Raw genomic sequence first — 19,869 nt, 5'->3', positions numbered from 1 at the left:
TGTTCCCGCCACCACTGTGATGATCCTGTATCTGTGCCTCTTGCTGCCTGGTGAGTATGAAGGAATCCTGTGCTCATTTTATAGCAGGTGGGAGGAAACAGAACTGAGAGCAGCTCCTAGCTCAGACTGTCAGGAAATCCTCTTTAGTGGGAGAGAAATGGGAACCAGTGTAAACACTGAGTGTGAGAGCTACTGGGCCAGATCCCCAACTGGTGTAAATCAGTGTAGCTCCATTGAAATTAATGCCGGTTTACACCAGCTGAGGATCTGGCCCTCTAGAGAGCTGAAGGGAAAGTTGGTCCCAGCTCAGCCAAGGTCTGTGTGTGCGCGAGGAATCTCCCATGCCCCAGATCTAATGTCCTGCCTGGTTTGCTTCTTCACCAAAACAGAAATCAGGAATGCATTTCCGTATCTATTAAGGCAGTTTTTGTCCCTGAAGAGGGACCTTTTTTATCTCCAGCACTAAACACACGTCACCTTTCTGTTCCCAGCACTGAGTCCCAGCAGCCAGGAAATCTGCTCAGCTCCTGGTGAGTCCCTCTGTCTGTCTGTCTGTCCCCAATCTGCCCATGGCATTTACCCCTCCATCTCCAGTTGTCCAGCCATCACTTCTTGGAACGTTCCCTGCTCAGTGAGGTGCCAGTGGCAATGGCACGGGAAGGTGAACGGGTTGTGTGGGATCTGAGCAGGGATCCAGCCGACCCCTCCCTGTCCTGCTGCCTCTCAGCTCTGCTCTTACTCGAGGCCAGTGTGACATGCAAAGAGCCACGTCCACAACCCATTCCACCCCCGGGGCACTGGCCCTGGGAAGCAGAGAACAGCACAGCTCTGACCACAAGGGATTTACCTTCCCATGGCACCAGCTCCCAGCACCTTGCAGTCACAGGTCTTTCCCCTGGAGGTCACAACCCATATAGACTCAGCCTGCACCTCGTTCTTAAATGTCAGCAGCACATTTAATAGCCAGCCATGGACGGACAGGCAGCATTTGAGAGGGTATGGCCAAAAGGGACCATTATATAATCCAGGCTGAGTTGCTGTATGACCTGGGCCAGGGAGCTACGTCCAGTAACCTTGTGCCCAGCCCAGCAGGGGCTGGCAGAGCCATTTCTTTGCTGGCTGCCTGGGCAAGGCAGCAGCAGAGGACACCAAGGGGGTGGGGAAGGTAGCAGGCAGATATTGACCTGCCCAGCGGCAGAAGCAATTCACCTGTGAATTCAGAGCTGGGCCCCATCGCCCTGGAAATTCCCGGGAAAGAGCGACCTGGTCCCTGCCACTGCTCCAGGACCTTCCCTTAGCCTGGGCCTGGAATTGCCTCCTGTGCCTCCTCTGCGAGATGGGACCTGGGGGATGGGAGGGGATCAAGAACAGGGAGGATGTTAGAGCAGAGTCAGAGGGGTTAGGGACTGGACGCAGCTCCTTGGCTGTCGGCTGCCAAGCTCCTTGGGGCAATGACTGGCTGCGGGGACAGACCAAGGTGTTGGCCAGGCCCTGGACAGCCCTCAATCGCCGGGGGCCTGCCATGCTGAGGGGTCCCCTCTCTCCTTCCCGTATTGCCCCAGCTGGGTCAGCGGGTGCCCGCATCAGGACCCCTTGTTCTAGGAGAGTGAGCAGCACCCAACAATGGAAGCCCAGCCCAGCTGAACCTCCGACTCTTCAGCAACCCAAACAATCCCACTTAATAAAGCTTCCGGTCACAAGAGAGAGCTCGTGCCCCCATCTGCACAGCTCGGCTGGAATCAGAGCCTCCATCTGAGACATGGTACAGACCCACCTGCTATTTACCTCCTGCCCCATTGACAGCGCTGAGCACCACCAACGCCCCACTGACAGCTCTGCCCCATTCCCCTTCCTAGGTGATTTCCCTGCCCCTGCCCTCCACCTGAACCAGACGTCCGCCCGGCCAGGGGAATCCGTGTTGCTCAAGTGCTCCATGCTCTCCCAGCACCTGCCCACCCGCGTCGTCTTCTGCAAGGAGGGAGAGGAGGTTTCATCCCAGCGGGGTTCAGAGGAGAAGACCACCTACGACTATAACCATGTGGTGTCCGGCGGCAGCTCCAGGAATTACACCTGTGGGTACGAGATCAAGGACAGCGAAAACCAGGTGAACAGATCCCAGCTCAGCCCTGGCCAGCAACTCAGCCTCACTGGTAAGGGGTGTGTGTGTGTGTGTGTGTGTGTGTGTGTGTGTGTGTGTCTGTGTGTGTGTGTGTGTGTGTGTGTGTGTGTGTGTGTGTGTGTGTGTGTGTGTCCCATCTCAGCCCTGCCCAGCAACTCAGCATCACACAAAGGGGGGGAGGGATGAATTGCAGAGCGAGAACCACAGTTAAATAACAACCCCCTGAAAATCCAAATATTGAAATTCATCAACATCCAAAATGAAAAATGACAGGGAACCCCCCAGATTTTCACTCAGCTCAGCTCAGATGGCTCAGCCCTGGCAGGTGGGGGACGGGAACATCATAGAAATGGAAGGGACCTCAAGATGTCATCAAGTCCAGCCCCCTGCACTGAGGCAGGACCAAGTAAACATGGACCATTCCTGATAGGAGTTAGTCCAATCTGTTTTATAAACCTCCAATGACAGGGATTCCACAATCTCCCTTGGAAGCCTATTCCAGATCTTCACTAGCCCTATAGTTAGAAAGCTTTTCCTACTGTCTAACCTAATCCTCCCTTCCTGCAGATTAAGCCCATTACTGCTTGTCCTACCTTCAGTGGGACTGAGAACAATTGATCATTGTCCTCTTTATAACAGCCCTGAACATATTTGAAGACTGTTATCAGGTTTCCCCTCAGGTTTCTTTTCTCAAGACAAAACATGCCCAGTGTTTTTAACCTTTCCTGCTAGGTCAGGTTTTCTAAACCTTTGATCATTTTTGCTGCTCTCCTCTGGACTCTCCAATTTGTCCACAACTCTCCTAAAGTGTCACACCCAGAACTGGGTCCTGTACTACAGCTGAGGCCTCACCCATGTCAAGCAGAGCAGAACAATGACCTCCAATGTCTTATATACAACGTTAACCCTTTTGACAACTACCTTGCACTGCTGACTCAGATTCAGTTTCTGATCCACTCGAACCCCAGGCCCCTTTCAGCAGCATGGCCACCAGCCAGTCATTACTCATGCTGTAGTTGTGCTAGGGCAGCGTATGGGCCTGGAGTGGGGCCATGCTCTGCTCTGATCTCTTGTGTATTTATTGCCTAGGTGATGACTCCAGCAGCGGTGGTGTCGGGGGTTCCTCCCCAATTGGTAAATGCTTCTGAAGCGTTTCTTTATTCTGTGGACTGTATTTAGGGAAAAGTGGGTCCTGAGCTGGGCAACCCCCAGTCTGAATGTGATCGCTGTGATGATGGCTCTTGTGTATTTATTGCCTAGGTGATGACTCCAACAGCCGAGGTGTTGGGGGTTCCTCTCCACAAGGTAAATGCTTCTGAAGCATTTCTTTATTCTGGGGGCTCTATTTAGGGAAAGGTGGGTCCTGGGCTGGGCAACCCCCAGTCTGAGTGTGATCGCCCTGACAGTGGATGTAGAGGAAACACACAATCACAGAACAGGGTGACAGGCTAATTCAATGCAGCGCATTCTCCCTGCAGCTCTCCCAGGCTTTCACCAGCATTGCTGAGCCGGGCAACATCTTTGCAGGGCAGGACAATGGCTCTTTCAAAGGGGGAATCCCAAACCCTTCTGGTGGGAAAGAGTTTCCTCTGGAGTTCACTGACCCCTTCTGTTAAACCGACAGTCAGTGAATTATTTCCTCCCTCTGCAATCACTGCATTTGGTGTTGTTCTGGCAGGAGGCACCAGATGCATCATCACGCCTGGGCTCAAAAGTACTGTAATTCTCTCTGTGTAATTAGTTATTTACGCTCTGTGCTCCAGTCCTGGAACAAAGGTGTCACACACAGCATGTGGGCAAACCCGTTTCAGGAATTTATTTCAGCCCAACACCAGTGCTCAGTTCCCAGGCAGCAACCAAGCCCCGGGAACTGACCATAGCTGAGCCCAAACCTGGCAGTATCCCCAGCTCCCCCGAAAGCGTCTGTATCAGCAAACCAACACCTAACAATATGCTAGCAATAGCCATGTACACCCCTCCCAAGGCTAGAAAAAGATGGTGTCAGACTTTGTGTAACAGCGCCATCTACTGACTCCTGCCAGAGCAACACTAATAATATATGCATCCGAAGAAGTGGGCTGTAGTCCACGAAAGCTTATGCTCTAATAAATTTGTTAGTCTCTAAGGTGCCACAAGTACTCCTGTTCTTTTTGCGGATACAGACTAACATGGCTTCTACTCTGAAACTAATAATATATGTGCCTCCAGAACTTGAGGGGAAATCATAGAATCATAGAATATCAGGGTGGGAAGGGACCTCAGGAGGTCATCTAGTCCAACCCCCTGCCCAACTAAATCATCCCAGCCAGGGCTTTGTCAAGCCAGGCATTAAAAACCTCTAGGGATGGAGATTCTACCACCTCCCTAGGTAACCCATTCCAGTGCTTCACCACCCTCCTAGTGAAGAAGTGTTTCCTAATATCCAACTTAATCTTCTCCCACTGCAATTTGAGACGATTAATCCTTGTTCTATCATCTGCCATTACTGATAACAGTCTAGATCCATCCTCTTTGGAACCCCCTTTCAGGTAGTTGAAAGCAGCTAGCAAATCCCCACTCATTCTTCTCTTCTGCGCACTAAATAATCCCAGTTCCCTCAGCCTCTCCTCATAACACATGTGCTCCAGTCCTCTAATCATTTTTGTTGCCCTCTGCTGGACTCTTTCCAATTTTTCCACATCTTTTTTTGTAGTGTGGGGCCCAAAACTGGACACAGTACTCCAGATGAGGCCTCACCAATGCCGAATAGAGGGGAATGATCACTTCCCTCCATCTGCTGACAATGCTCCTACGTATACAGCCCAAAATGCCATTAGCCTTCCTGGCAACAAGGGCACGCTGTTCACTCATATCCAGCTTCTCGTCCACCGTAAACCTTAGGTCCTTTTCTGCAGAACTGCCACTTAGCCAGTTGGTCCACAGCCTGTAACAGTGAATGGGATTCTTCCTTTCTAAATGCAGGACTCGGCACTTGTCCTTGTTGAATCTCATCAGGTTTCTTTTGGCCCAATCCTCTAATTTGTCTAGGTCCCTCTGTATCCTGTCCCTACCCTCCAGCGTATCTACCACTCCTCCCAGTTTAGTGTAATCTGTAAACTTGATGAGGGTGTAATCCACGCCATCCTCCAGATCATTAATGAAGATATTGAACAAAACCAGCCCCAGGACCAACCCTCGGGGCACTCCGCTTAATACCGGCTGCCAACTAGACATGGAGCCGTTCATCATTACCCGTTGAGCCCGACGATCTAGCCAGCTTTCCCATTTGTATCCCGCGATAAATTCTGACCTTTCACATTTTATTTTCATCCAGAATCAGGATGAAAAGTCAAAATTTCAGATCTTGCAAGGAACAGAAATGTAGCAACATTTAGATTCCGAAACACCAAAGAGCCGTGTCAAAAGGTTTTGTTTTTAAAGAAACATCATTTTATGATGGAAAACTCTTCCACTGAGTATTTGTGGATCGGCTCTGCACAGATCTCTGCGCATGCCATAGGGCTCTGAGGCCTTGACTCAGGAATGTTCTGAAGCATGTACTCAAGACCATCCCTATTCAGGACAGCATCTATGTATGTGCTTAACTTTAAGCACCTGCTACTGTCCCATTGCTGGAACTAAAATATTTGTTTGAAGTTAAGTTTGTACCTGGGTGCTGTCCTGAAAAGTGATGCTTCCCTGAAGCAGGGCAAATCTCACAGGCATGTTTCCTGCCCTGAGGAGCTCACCCTTAGAGCTGGGAGGAAATCCAGGTTTATTTCCACAAGCAATTGTGAACAAAACTATTTAATTCAGAACTTATTATGGAAAATTTCAATGTTTCATGAAAAAATATTCATGAGACTCAACAAAAAAATTTTATTTGGCTTCATTTCAACTAGACATTTTCATTTGTTTTGGGTTTTCACAACCAAAAGGCGACAAAAATGTCAGAAACACAAATAGCTTTGCTTTGTTCAGTTTCACAGATAATGGACATTTTCCTTCCATTTCTAGATTTTGAAAACCGATATGAAACAAAACTGTCAATTCAAAATAAAACAAAAAAAATTCTTTCATTTCAAACCTTTTTTTGTGGAAAGCCTAAGAAGGCCCTTGCAAGTGAATTGTTTGGGAGAAAGATTTTGATTTTGGTTATACTGTGTTTGGATTAAAAAAAAGTTTGGCAAAAAAAAATGTGGAAAAACTTCAACGAGCTTTACTCACAAGAAGCAGCGAATAACGTTACCCTGCAGATAACCGCGGGGTGAGCTTCCAGGTATGAAGAAGGAGGATACAGGGAACTACAGGCCAGTCAGCCTCACCTCAGTCCCTGGAAAAAGCATGGAGCAGGTCCTCAAGGTATCAATTCTGAAGCACTTAGAGGAGAGGAAAGTGATCAGGAACAGTCAGCATGGATTCACCAAGGGCAAGTCATGCCTGACTAACCTAATTGCCTTCTATGAGGAGAAAACTGGGTCTGTGGATGAGGGGAAAGCAGTGGACGTGTTATTCCTTGACTATAGCAAAGCTTTTGATACAGTCTCCCACAAGTATTCTTGCCAGCAAGTTAAAGAAGTATGGGCTGGATGAATGGACTATAAGGTGGATAGAAAGCTGGCTAGATCGTCGAGCTCAACGGGTAGTGATCAATGGCTCCATGTCTAGTTGGCAGTCGGTTTCAAGTGGAGTGCCCCAGGGTCGGTCCTCGGGCAGGTTTTGTTCAATATCTTCATTAATGATCTGGAGGATGGCGTGGGCTGCACTCTCAGCAAGTTTGCAGATGACACTAAACTGGGAGGAGTGGTAGATACGCTGGAGGGTAGGGACAGGATACAGAGGGACCTAGAAAAATTAGAGGATTGGGCCAAAAGAAACCTGATGAGGTTCAACAAGGACAAGTGCAGAGTCCTGCACTTAGGACGGAAGAATCCCATGCACTGTTACAGACTAGGGACCGAATGGCTAGGAAGCAGTTCTGCAGAAAAGGACCTAGGGGTCACAGTGGACAAGAAGCTGGATATGAGTCTACAGTGTGCCCTTGTTGCCAAGAAGGCTAACGGTATTTTGGGCTGTATAAGTAGGGGCATTGCCAGCAGATCAAGGGACATGATCGTTCCCCTTTATTCGACATTGGTGAGGCCTCATCTGGAGTACTGTGTCCAGTTTTGGGCCCCACACTAAAAGAAAGATGTGGAAAAATTGGAAAGAGTCCAGCGGAGGGCAACAAAACTGATTAGGGGGCTGGAGCACATGACTTATGAGGAGAGGCTGAGGGAACTGGGATTGTTTAGTCTGCAGAAGAGAAGAATGAGGGGGGAATTTGATAGCTGCTTTCAACTACCTGAAAGGGGGTTCCAAAGAGGATGGATCTAGACTGTTCTCAGTGGTACCTGATGGTGTCAAGTATCAGGGGGTAGCCGTGTTAGTCTGTATCCACAAAAACAACAAGGAGTCTGGTGGCACCTTAAAGACTAACAGATTTATTTGGGCATAAGCTTTCGTGAGTAAAAACCTTATTTCTTCAGATGCATAGAGTAAAAGTTACAGATGCAGGCATTATATACTGACACATGGAGAGCAGGGAGTTACTTCGCAAGTGGAGAACCAGTGTTGACAGGGCCAATTCAATCAGGGTGGATGTAGTCCCTGCTCTCCATGTGTCAGTAAATAATGCCTGCATCTGTAACTTTCACTCTATGCATCCGAAGAAGTGAGGTTTTTACTCACGAAAGCTTATGCCCAAATAAATCTGTTAGTCTTTAAGGTGCCACCAGACTCCTTGTTGTTTTAGTGGTACCTGATGACAGAACAAGGAGTAATGGTCTCAAGTTGCAGTTGGGGAGGTTTAGGTTGGATATTAGGAAAAACTTTTTCACTAGGAGGGTGGTGAAGCACTGGAATGGGTTACCTAGGGAGGTGGTGGAATCTCCTTCCTTAGAAGTTTTTAAGGTCAGGCTTGACAAAGCCCTGGCTGAGATGATTTAGTTGGGAATTGGTCCTGCTTTGAGCAGGGGGTTGTACTAGATGACCTCCTGAGGTCCCTTCCAACCCTGATATTCTATGATTCTATGATCATGAGGACATTAGAGGTCACTTACCACAGGACTCAGCCAGCTCCAGCCAGTGGGGACTTGCCGGTGGCTGCTTGGAGAGGCCATTCACATCGAGGTTCTTTCCTAGGGACGGATCTAAAGCTCCTGTTGGGAATTACAATCCCTGCCGTCCTGGTTCTGGCTGTGGTGTTTTATCTGCTGGGAAAGAAAGGTGGGTATGAGAGTGAGGCCAAGCCGTGTTAGCAAATGTACAGACAGACGTGGCAGAGACAACCCCTTAGATCCCCTGTCCTCAGTGTGTCTGGGATGGGGGAAGAGACATGATCAAAGACACAGTGAAATTGTGTTTTGGGGAGGCTGGCTGGAGAGACAAATCAAAAAGATGATGAAAGAGATTATCATTGTGATTAATTATTTGTATTGAAGTAGCACCCTGGAGCCCCAGTCAGGGATCAGAGCCCCACTGTGCTAGGTGCTGTAAATTTTTATTAGGTGTGTTACTGTAGTGCCCTGGGCCTCAATCAGGAATCGGGCCTCCACTGTGCCAGGCGCTGCACACATCAGTAATGAAGGGGACAGACCCTGCCCCAGAGATGGTCACAATCTAGGGCTCAGCCAGGGGCGTGTGTCTGGATGGAATATCAACACACAGGTACCTAATGCTGCAGCTCAGGAAGGAATCCCCTAGTCAGGAAAGGCCCTTACACCTGTGCCCGTGTGTAAGTGGTTTCTTGAATCAGGATCTAACAATTCTGAAAATAGAGCTCTGGACACAACTCTGCCCTGCCAACCTTTCCTCACACAGCATCCCCAGCCCCAAGCTTTCACAGCACTCGAGTCACCCCAACAATCTCGAGATTGGCTTAAAACTCATGGGATTTCCAACAAGTCACCAGTGTGGGGTCTTTGTATTTGCCTGGGGGATTTGATCTTTGTGGGGTCTCTCAGTCACATTTTCAGGCTTTTCTTCCCAAACACGAGGGTTATAAATTTATACTTTTTTTTTTTAATGAAAGCCAAGATTCTCATTGAAGCCCCTGATTCTCAGATCTAGGACTTTACGTAGAACATGAAATGCCATGAGATTGCCATTAAAATTTTCAGACTTGGCCACACCACTCCCAGGGGCAGTCAGTGGGGCTGGTTGAGGCGAGTGCTGGGCTGGGCCATGGGTTCTGCATCAATGTGATGATGAATTTGGGCCGTGTCACTCAGTTTCCATCTCTCTCTCTCTCTCTCTGCCCACGAGAAAACGTGTCCTCGTCTCTGATCACATTGTCTCATTGCTTCCAGTTGCATCTCTACCAAGGGATCAAAGGTAGGAGGAGATAATTCCCTCTCCCATCTTGTTTTCTTTCTGGGTCCCTTCTCTCTGCCTCATGGAAGGGCCGGCAGCTGAGTAGCTCAGCTCTCCTGATGCAGGGGGTTTCAGTCTGTTCTGGAGGAATTTTTGAAAAGGCCAGGGAAGGATGAACTCCCTGGTTAGGATGGGATCTGGGGATTAGGAGAAGACACTTTAAGGAAGGGGTGTGCCAAAGTGACGTGTTCCCATCAAATTCACTGACAGAAGAGTGAGTGTGTTTGAAAATCACCCCAAGATGTTTGAAAGAATTAGAGTGGCCCTGCTTCACACTCAGGCAGTGATGGGGCTGGTCGGCCACAAAGCGACACCGACCGAACCATCCAGTTCCCTAGAAATGGGTCTGTTCTACTGGGGCAGAGCTGGGAGTGGCCAGGCCTGGCTGGGAACCAAAGGTCTCCAGTCCATCCAGATACTGTGGGTAACACCAGGGGCGTAGCCAGGTTCTAACATCAGGGGGAGCGAACACATAAAAAAAGGCGCCACCCGACATATCAAATTACTAATTATATCCACTCCCTCCCACTTCCTGCCCCCCTCAGAACTTCCAACACCCCCCGCTCCTTGTCCCCTGCCTACACCCTCCCGGGACCCCTGTCCCTAACTGTCCCCCAGGACCCCACCCCCTACCTAAGCCTTCCTGCTCCTTGTCCCCTGACTGCCCCCTCCTGAGACCTCCCCATCCTAACTGCTCCCCTAGGACCCTACCTCCTACCTGTCCCCTGACTGCCCCAACCCTTATCCACACCCCCGCCACCAGACATACCCCCAGGAATCCCACGCCTCCTGACAGGAACCCCAATATACACCGAGACACACCCCGTAATCCAAAGTGGGGCGGGGTTGGGCGAGGGACCACACACAGCTCCTGCCATTGAGGGTGCATGGGCAGCTGCTTCTGCCCTAGCACCTGGCTTTAGTGTTTAGCCAGAAGCCTTTGCCAGCAGGCAGAGGGTTACTGCTAGAGTCTGGTACAAACAGACCTAGCAGAGAACTCAACAATAGCGCTGCCTCTGCTATCCCAGCACAGAGCCCATCAACAAGAGAGGCAGAGACGTGCTTAATACAGTGCATGGGGTTGGGAGGGAGAGGGAGTACAGACAAAGGGATGGGGCAAGGAGAAAAACCACAGAGACAGAGAGAAGGAGAAAGTGAAGAAGGAGGAGAAGCCACAAGGCTGTGTCTCTGGAGGGAAGGCCTGGGGGAGGGGCGTTCAGATGCAGCAAGTTAATGAGACCCTTGCAAACACAAGGGAAAGAAGCAGGGAAGGGATTGTGTCTCGGCAGAGGACACAAGCGGGACTACTCACTCAGTCTCCCCTGTGGGACTCGGTAGCAGGGCCCAGGAACTGAAAATCTCTTAACCACACAGAATTGTTAACTGCTCCCAAATCCTTTTGTGCCATGGCTGCAAGTTTAGAAGCGCTTAAGCTGTGCAGTACTTCAAGCAGGTTTGCATTGTATTACCCAGATGAAAAGCCCAGCAGAGAAAGCTTGCAACTTTCCCAGCTCTTTCAGCAATGTTTGAGGCCCTTGAATCACTCGGGATACATCTTCCAGCCCCTCTCCACACCCCCAGAAATCCCACCACCACCATCCAACCCTCTTCCTGACTGCCCCCGGGTACTCCCCTTACCACCATGCAGCTCCAGCCACTGGCTGCCCCTGAAGCCAAAGTTAAACATGCTGCCAGCACACAACCCTTCCCCCGTGGCATGCTAAGGGAGGAGGGAGTCTGGCTGCTGGAGGCCCAATGGGAGTGGCTCAACTCGGCCCAGGCGGCCAATCATCAGTGCCGCACTCTGCATGGGGGGGAAAAGGGAGGGGGGAAAATCCCGGACTTTTTCTACTAAGGCGCCATGTGCTCAGTGGGGGAGCAGCCGCTCCCCCTGCTTCCCCCCAGCTACGCTACTGGGTAACACCCAATGTTAGCTCCATCGGCTGCATCTGGTTTAGTGCCAGGCTCGGCGCGTCCACACACGGACTCGCCCCGAAACACCCATAGTGGGTTCTCTCACAGCGGCTGTGATTTCGGTGCAGGTCTGTGCATGGGGCAGCCGTAGCGCTTCCCCACCTGCTGGGGAGAGACGGGCAACAGGGGGATTCATAGCACGCTCTCCATGTGAACAACACACTGTGCACAGGGCCGGCTCCAGACACCAGCCGACCAAGCACGTGCTTGGGGCGGCACCTTGGGGCAGGGCGGCACTCAATTTTTTATTTTATTTTATTTTATTTTGGATTCGGCGGCGTGGGGCTCGGAGGGTGGGCGGGGGCTTTGGGCGGCATGGTGCTCGGGGGGGCGGGGGCTTCGGACGGTGTGGTGCTCGGAGGGGGGGTGGGGGCTTCAGGCGGCACTCGGAGGGAGGGCAGGGGCTTCGGGCGGCATGGTGCTCGGGGGGCGGGGCTTCGGGCGGCGTGGTGCTCGGGGGGGCGGGGTCTTGGGGCGGGGGCTGGCGTGGTGTGGTGCTCGGAGGGGGGGCGGGGACTTCGGGCGGCGCGGCACTTGGAGGGGGGCGGGGCTTCGGGTTGCGTGGTGCTGGGGGGGGCGGGGATTTTGGTGGCGCTCGTGGGGGGGGGGGTACAGCGGGGCGGCGCTCTTCTTCTTTGCCTGGAGTGGCAAAAAAGTTAGAGCCAACCCTGACTGTGCAGAAGGGACTCTGAGCCAGTTGCCTTTGCAGCACGGCCCAGGGGGACCAGCTCATTGGGGCCCAGGCTGCCCCCAGTGCCAGGGGAGCTGCTAAGTACTGCTGTCTCGCCTTCTACCCACCACCCTGTCAGGAGGTTTTGAGGGAACCCTCCCGCACCCTCCACATACACAGACTCTGCAGGGACCCCTCATACAGTGTCTAAGGGTTGTTCCCCATTGCTCTGCAGCCAGCACCTGCCACTCAGGGCTCCCCCAGACTCCTGCTCCCCTCCCCCTCTGATTCCTAGTCACCTTTTGAAACCTGCTGGGCCAACTGCTGCCCTTCTCAGAGCCACGGTAGCCATACACTTGTTCTAAAACCCTGCCTGGTCCATGCTGGCCTCACAGCCCCAGAGCTCGGAACTGATTCAACAGCTGCACATTGCCCCGAGAGGGACTCCAGCAAATCTCCATGGCCCCAGCCCAGCCGGATATGATGGGGCAGAATCCAGCCCTCAGGGTGGGGCAGAGAGAGCCAGGTGGGAGTCCAGGGAGTCCATGGGGTGACCAGTTGGACACAGAGAGGGAAAGGCGCATGGGTAGACTAAGGGCCGTTTCCAGGTTCTGCCAGTGTCCGGCCCAGCCTGGATTCCCAGTGCAGCAACTCTGCTAATAAAACTGTGGGGACACAGGGGACACGACACACAGGCCCTTGGTACTGAGAGCCCTCATCCCTGCCTGCATCCTGCGCCCCCATCCTATAGGCTCTTAGCTGCCTATCCCCTAATATTCCCTCCCTCCCTCCTCCTGACATATAACCAGTCTCTCCTCCCAAACACCCCCAACCTGCCCTCCTGGGACGTGAGAGCTGGTTAGCAGACAGGGCCAGAAGTGGGGTCTGAAGTTGCATTTTCACACGGTGCAGAGTTGAGCTTTAACCATGAACATTCCATCTTTCTACATTGTGAGCAGCCCTGGGCCAAAATTCCAGTTTTATTTGAATGAAAAAATTTCAAATAAATAATTTTCTTCAAATTTTTCACAAAAAAAGTTTTTTTCTGACAAAATAATTGAAAGTGAAACAAAACAAAAATATTAATTCAAAAGAATTAAAAATTTCATTAAATAAGATGGCTTTGGCCAAACATTTGATTCTGGTTAAACTATTGTTCATGAAAAATATTTCTGTGGAAAAATGTCACCCAGTTCTAACGACTGAGTTCTCTTCAACTTCTGTCCTGAGATGTCAGGGATTTTCGGTTCCCTCCCTCCCCCCCCCAAAGCTTAACTCCATGCTGACCTAGTAGGGTTTTGGTTAGTTGGTTTCTTGGCCATTTTACAGAAGTAGAACAGTATGTTCAAGTCTCAGTTTTATTAGACTTTCCCTGCATAAATGGTGACGCCACCATTTTCACTGCTTATCCAGAAGTTGGATTTGCTGCCTTTCTCCTGAGTGTGAGCTGAATGGAGATGTAAGGTCCTAGCAGCAGAACCAGCCATGGGAAGAAATCTCCTCACAGCTGGAGCTCTGAAAACAGACTCAGTGTCACCAATGTGACAGAGAGAGCACTGATACCCCCTGTCTTTATTACTCCCCACAGGGAACGAGCCCAGCACGACACCAGCAACACTCCTGAAGATCATATTGAATGTAAGAGCTTTTGTAGAGTATTGGGGTTCCTGGGGTCACATTCACATGAGGGAGAAAGGCGGGGGTTGGGGGTAAATGTGTTAATTGGTGGAGGTTGGACAGATCCCAGGTCTGACTGTCTGGCCAAGAGTTAGAACAACAAACTGCCTGTGATAAAAGTGAACAAGGAGAAAAAGTTCTCAGGCTCCCAGGACTCGTGCATCTGAGTCCCCGAGGTTCCTTCGTCCCATCCTTTTCCTGTAATCCCCAGTCCTTAGAGGACTGAGCCAAAGTGTTTCCCCCTTCCTGTCCCTCATGGAAAGGACACATCCTGGGGAAAGCTCCCATTGAAAAGGGTTCCACCCCCTTCACTGGGACCTGGGTGCAACAGTGCCTCATGGGAGTTGTAGTTCAGTCATCTCATGCTCCTGATCTCTTTGAGCCAGGCTCTCTGGCTCTCCCATGATACACCACTTTCTCCCCAATTTGAGAAAGGATGTAGTACATCATGGGAGTCCCTGGTTGCAGTGTATCATGGGAGATGAAGTCCAGCCAGCCAGCTCAACCTATAGAGGAGAACAGGAGTACTAGTGGCACCTTAGAGACTAACCAATTTATTAGAGCATAAGCTTTCGTGGACTACAGCCCACTTCTTCGGATGCATCCGAAGAAGTGGGCTGTAGTCCACGAAAGCTTATGCTCTAATAAATTGGTTAGTCTCTAAGGTGCCACAAGTACTCCTGTTCTTTTTGTGGATACAGACTAACACGGCTGCTACTCTGAAACCTATAGAGGAGAATATCAGCATGAGGCAATTGAACTACAAGTCCCATGTGGCACCCAGGTGGTATTTGAAGCTGACTATTTTTGCTTTTGGCCAAAATATTTCAGTTTTGGGGCACTCATTTTTTGAACAAAATGTTGAAATTTTCTGCTAAAAGCTGATGCTGTTTCGGACAAAATAGCTCTGTTGAAAACCCACACAGACAGTTTCCACTGAACATCTTCAACAGCGGAATTAAATCCTTCTGCTTCAGTATCCCCTAGCGACCCTGCTCAGTCTCCATTGTGCTCAGTGCTGCCCATGGGGGAGCCCTGCCCTGGCTGGGGGAGAGGTAGGAGCTGGGGGGTTATAATTTGTGCTCAGCAAGGTGCCTTCCCTTAAGGGCATTTACACCCAAGTGACTGTGTGTAACTGTCATTCTCTCCCCAGATGCCTCTGTGAATTGGGTGGGAAGCGCCAGGGTGAGTCGCAGCTTTTATTAACGACAAAGTGAAGTGATAGAAAAGAGTGATTTGTTTGCCTGTTCCAGCTCGGCAGCAATCCATGGGCTTGGAACATGGATTTACTCAGAATTCCCAGGCTTCTGGTTTTGTCTGTTACCCTGGTCTCGCTGCTGCTGCCCCAGATCTCCACGCAGGAGCGGGTACCTGCCTCCCACATCTGCTGTTAGCCTGGCCAGTCAGGCCCTGCCCACCACAGATAAGCATTCAGGCAAGAGGAAAACATCCTTCCCGAACTCCACACCACAGTGATAGGGGAGAATCCCCCTTGGCCTGAAAATCTACAGAGAGGTTTTTCCCCACCAGCCTCTGCAGTCAAACTTGGAATTTTAAAACCAAGGCAGAGATGTTCAAGGTTTTAAAATTCCCATTCAAACTCCTGGGAATTGGACAGTCAAATCCCCCAGGCAGGTTTGAAAACCTCCGAAATGTTACCCAAGTGGGAATCGGGAAACAGATCCTATTAATGAAGCACCAGCACCACTTGCCACCAGGGGCCTCCCTAAGGGGAAGGAAGACAGGCAATGGGTGAAATCCTGGGAGTTTCCCATTGACTTCAATGGGGGCAGGATTTCCCCCTATGGGTCTCCATGCGATGTAGGTGTCAGTGAGGCGTGCACGGTCTCACACTGCTAGCAGCGGCTGTGTGATGGTCCGCACACCCTGGGTATAATGTTAGTGGCAGGGAAAGCTGCTAACACAGAGCTTCTGTCCTCCAATTGCTTCCTTATGATAATTATTTGTCCATACTCCAGCTGATACTGGCAATGAACAATAACCTGGGATTTTTATTTTTCCTCCTCTAAAGATGGATGGGAGGAGTTTGGGTCACTGAAGTTCTGTCGTAGTATTATTATTATTTTTAATATGTAACATTTTATTGAGTGTTTAAAGCAGTGTCACAAAGGGAAGAGCTTTGCGCTGTTATCATGATGGCATAGCTGGTCTCCTCAGAGTTAAGGTTGAAGTTAGCATTCTGTCATTGCTCTTATTTTCACACACACCTCCACAAAGCCATTCTAGAGAGTATGAAATTTGATTACCATGTCTTATCACTATGTAGATCTTGTCCTGAAAGTTTTGGGGAAACAACTCCAGTGATCTCAGAGAGAGGGCATTTCATTCACTTTCCAGAGATTTTCCTAGAATTACTTTGGCTGTTCTTATGCATTAAAGATCTGGATGATGGGATGGATTGCACCCTCAGCAAGTCTGTGGCTGACACTGAGCTGGGGGGGAGAGGTAGATACGCTGGAGGGTAGGGATAGGGTCCAGCGGGACTTAGACAAATTGGAGGATTGGGTCAATAGAAATCTGAGAAGGTTCAACAAGGACATGTGCAGAGTCATGCACTTAGGAAGGAAGAATCCCATGCACTGCTACAGGCTGGGGACCAACTGGCTAAGCGGCAGTTCTGCAGAAAAGGACCTGGGGATTACAGTGGACAAGAACCTGGATATGAGTCAGCAGTGTCGTGGAAAAAGCCACCCACGCATCATTTTCATCTGAGACTCAAAGCCTGAGGCCCGTTTATTCTAATACATACCAATGCATTGGGGTAGCAGTCCAAAAACTATTACCCCGAATGGAGCACGCAGGCTCTTTTTATTCTTACAAACCGAAAACATATTACCAGTTACACGTCATTTATGAAAATAAGCTTTCCCCTTCATTCCCGGCACCCCCCTTCATTCCTGGCACCCCCCTCCCTCCTTCCTGGCACCCCCCTCTGGTATTTTCTGAGAATGGGGTGCAGAGTGGGGGGGGGCTTCTTGGTGGTTCCCCATTCTGGTCAGGACTTAGCATCCATTTGGGGCTGCTTCTTGGCAGGGTGTTTATCAGTATGATAAGGGGGGCCTTCTGGGCACCCAGAAGGTAGCTATGATTGGTTATCTTGCAAAAAAGTGGAATTTCGGAGGGGGGGGGGTCAAGCCACCCAAAGGAGAAGCTGCCCTTTAGCTAGAAATATCTTTCTTCATACAAGTGATTAATACTATATTTCATGAAGCCAAACAAGCGGTTATCATATTTCGCCAGCCTTAAAACACACAAGCTATAGTTATCTCTTCTGGGGCCTTCCACGTGTCTCTCTCCTCTTCGGTCCCCCCTCCCTCCTCTGATCATAACCCTTGACTGATCTTGACAGGAGGCCTTTACACTTAGCTTAGTTCAGGCCTGTGGCCTGTAAGCCGGGCCTTCCCCGACGTATTATGTGATGTAAGGGAGGCCAGCTAGATCTATTCCCTACAGCAGTGTGCCCTTGTTGCCAAGACGGCTAATGGTATATTGAGCTGCATTAGTAGGAATATTGCCATCAGATCGACGGAAATGATTATTCTCCTCTATTCAGCACTGGCGAGGCCACATTGGGAGTATTGCGTCCAGTTTTCACCCTCCCCCCCCCCCCCCCCCCCCCCAGAAAGGATGTGAACAAATTGGAGAGAGTCCAGAGGAGGGCAACGAAAATGATTGGGAGGCTGGGGCACATGCCTTATGAGTACAGGATGAGGGAACTGGGTTTTCTAGTCTGCAGAAAAGAAGAGTGAGGGGGGATTTGATAGCAGCCTTCAGCTACTTCAAGGGGAGTTCCAAAGAGGATGGAGCTAGGCTGTTCTCAGTGGTGGCAAATGACAGAACAAGGAGCAATGGTCTCAAGTTGCAGTGGAGGAGGTCTAGGTTGAATATTAGGAAACACTATTTCACTAGGAGGGTGGTGAAGCACTGGAATGAGTTACCTAGGGAGGTGGTGGAATCTCCACCTTTAGAGGTTTTTAAGGCCTGTCTTGACAAAGCCCTGGCTGGGATGATTTAGCTGGGGATTGGTCCTGCTTTGAGCAGGGGGTTAGACTGGATAACGTCCTGAGGTCTCTTCCAACCCTAGTCTTCTATGATTCTATGCTAACTTATCCCTTTGAGCTTTTAGTAATTGACTGTAGGACAATCTTGCAGAGATTTTTGTGACTCATGTGAATTCCAAAACTGGTTTAACCCTCTCAATATTATAGAATCATAGAATCTCAGGTTGGAAGAGACCTCAGGAGGTCATCTAGTCCAACCCCCTGCTCAAAGCAAGACCAATCCCCGGACAGATTTTACCCCAGTTTCCTAAACAGCCCTCTCAAGGATTGAACTCACAACCTTGGGTTTAGCGGGCCAATGCTCAAACCACTGGTTCTTTTGACCCAAGCTATTAGCCAATAATCTAGGTCTTGTGCATAGTAAGATTGAGAGGTGAAAGTGGTGACAGAGACAGGTATGTTCATAGATGCAACCCCATTTATTTACATAACATCACTTCCTTTGATCCCAGTTCCAAGCCTCTTTCCAGCTAGCACTCTGCCCAAAAGCTCTTTCTTTCCAACTGGGGGACAAAAAAGGGCCAGACCAAGGCTGGGGAGGGGGAAATCTGAGCTTCATGGCTCAGAGAGGTTAATGTAGGAAGTGAGGACAATGGTGTTTCCCAGCCTAGATGCCCATTAAACTGCTTGTGCTGTACATAAAGCAGTGCTGTCAGATGGACATTTTCTGGCTTCATTTCTCTGGTTTTAAGCTGGCTTAGTAGAAAAGTAACATTACTGTGTTTTATCTTAAAGCATCCACCACCCCAGAGAGAAGAGATGCCAACATACGCAGCGATCACTCTGCAGCGGGGCAGATGTCGTTAATGCTCCAGTTGCTGAAATGCAGTGCTCGTCACAGCCCAGCCACATCAAAGATCCTCCCGAAATCAGAAGCAACTGTAGCGGCCGTGCTTTGAGAAAGTGGGAGACCTTCTCTGGGGCCACAGGTAGACAATGCACAGTGACCCGAAGTGCTGTAGGACACTGGAATATTCTTAGGGCAAATGCTGCTTGTTTTCTATTTTAGAAAAAAAAGTTTCTTCCGAATAAAATTGGGAAAAATACGCAAACTCTGTATTCCTACCCCCTGACTCTTTATATCAACAGCTCAGCTCCCAAGTCCTCTCAGCTCTGTTTAGAGATTCCATTGCCAACCCAAAGCGTACAAAAATCATGAGGCAGCCACCCCAAAATCCCAAGATTGCCCTTAAGAATTCATGAGATTTTTTTTAAATTATGCATTTTGCTTGCTTTTATTTGACTTCTGGTGTTTGCCCTTTTGGAGATCAGGTTTTCCAGGTGTTCTTCACAACCAGGAGGGCTAGAAATGTACACATTTCAACAAAACCCAAGATTCTCACATAATCCCAGCACTTCAGGAGTTGGGCTTTATGAAAAACAGCAAATATTATGACATGTGCTGTGAAATCATGAGAACTGACAATAGCATCAGGGTCACCTTTGAATTTGCAGGTCTGTTTAAAGTCATGCAGCTTTGTAGGGATGTGATGAAATATAAATAACAAACAAAAAGTATTAGTCACAAGCTATGGCGTAGTGAAACTGTTTGTTAGCCTCATCCAGAGTATGCAAGAGAACGTCAGGTCAGTATTTGGCTCCATGGAAAGCAGTCACTTCATGAAGCAATTACATCGCTTTGGTGTATGGGTTTGAGCTGATATTTGGCATGCATTCTAGACTGACAGCTGTTGTCAGTAGCTACCGGTGTGGTGCTCTGCTCTTGTTCGATGATTATAACAGTCAGCTGCGAGCGTGTTCCCTCTGTGTGCTGACACAGCAAACCCCGAGTGAACCCCCAAAGACCACAGACTCTAGTAAGGTATGAAGGAACCCAAGCCAGGTTTATTGTCAAACGAAGCACAGTAATAGTTTCCCGTAGACTCTACAAGACATACTATGAATTTGTACCACCTGGCAAAGGACCAGCTCAGTCAGTGGCGGGACTTTCCACT

The 19,869-nt window shown here is 49.7% G+C and overlaps 1 long non-coding RNA gene across 2 annotated transcripts; it reads left to right on the top strand.

Moving 5' to 3' along the window:
- Positions 1-9,416: 9,416 nt before the first annotated feature.
- On the top strand, positions 9,417-18,966 carry LOC135976343 (uncharacterized). Of its 2 annotated transcripts, XR_010593495.1 has the most exons (4): positions 9,417-9,472; positions 13,744-13,793; positions 14,986-15,017; positions 18,650-18,966. It is a non-coding gene; the product is annotated as an uncharacterized LOC135976343 (long non-coding RNA). The 2 variants fall into 2 exon arrangements; XR_010593494.1 differs by lacking the exon at positions 9,417-9,472 and having other exon boundaries at positions 13,681-13,793; positions 18,650-18,789.
- Positions 18,967-19,869: the final 903 nt, after the last annotated feature.

This window comes from Chrysemys picta, chromosome 17 (assembly GCF_011386835.1).
Source record: "Chrysemys picta bellii isolate R12L10 chromosome 17, ASM1138683v2, whole genome shotgun sequence".
In the NCBI taxonomy this organism is placed as follows: Eukaryota; Metazoa; Chordata; order Testudines; family Emydidae; genus Chrysemys; species Chrysemys picta.
The sequence above is the reverse complement of the archived record's forward strand: the minus strand, read 5'-3'. Positions and strand labels throughout refer to the sequence as shown.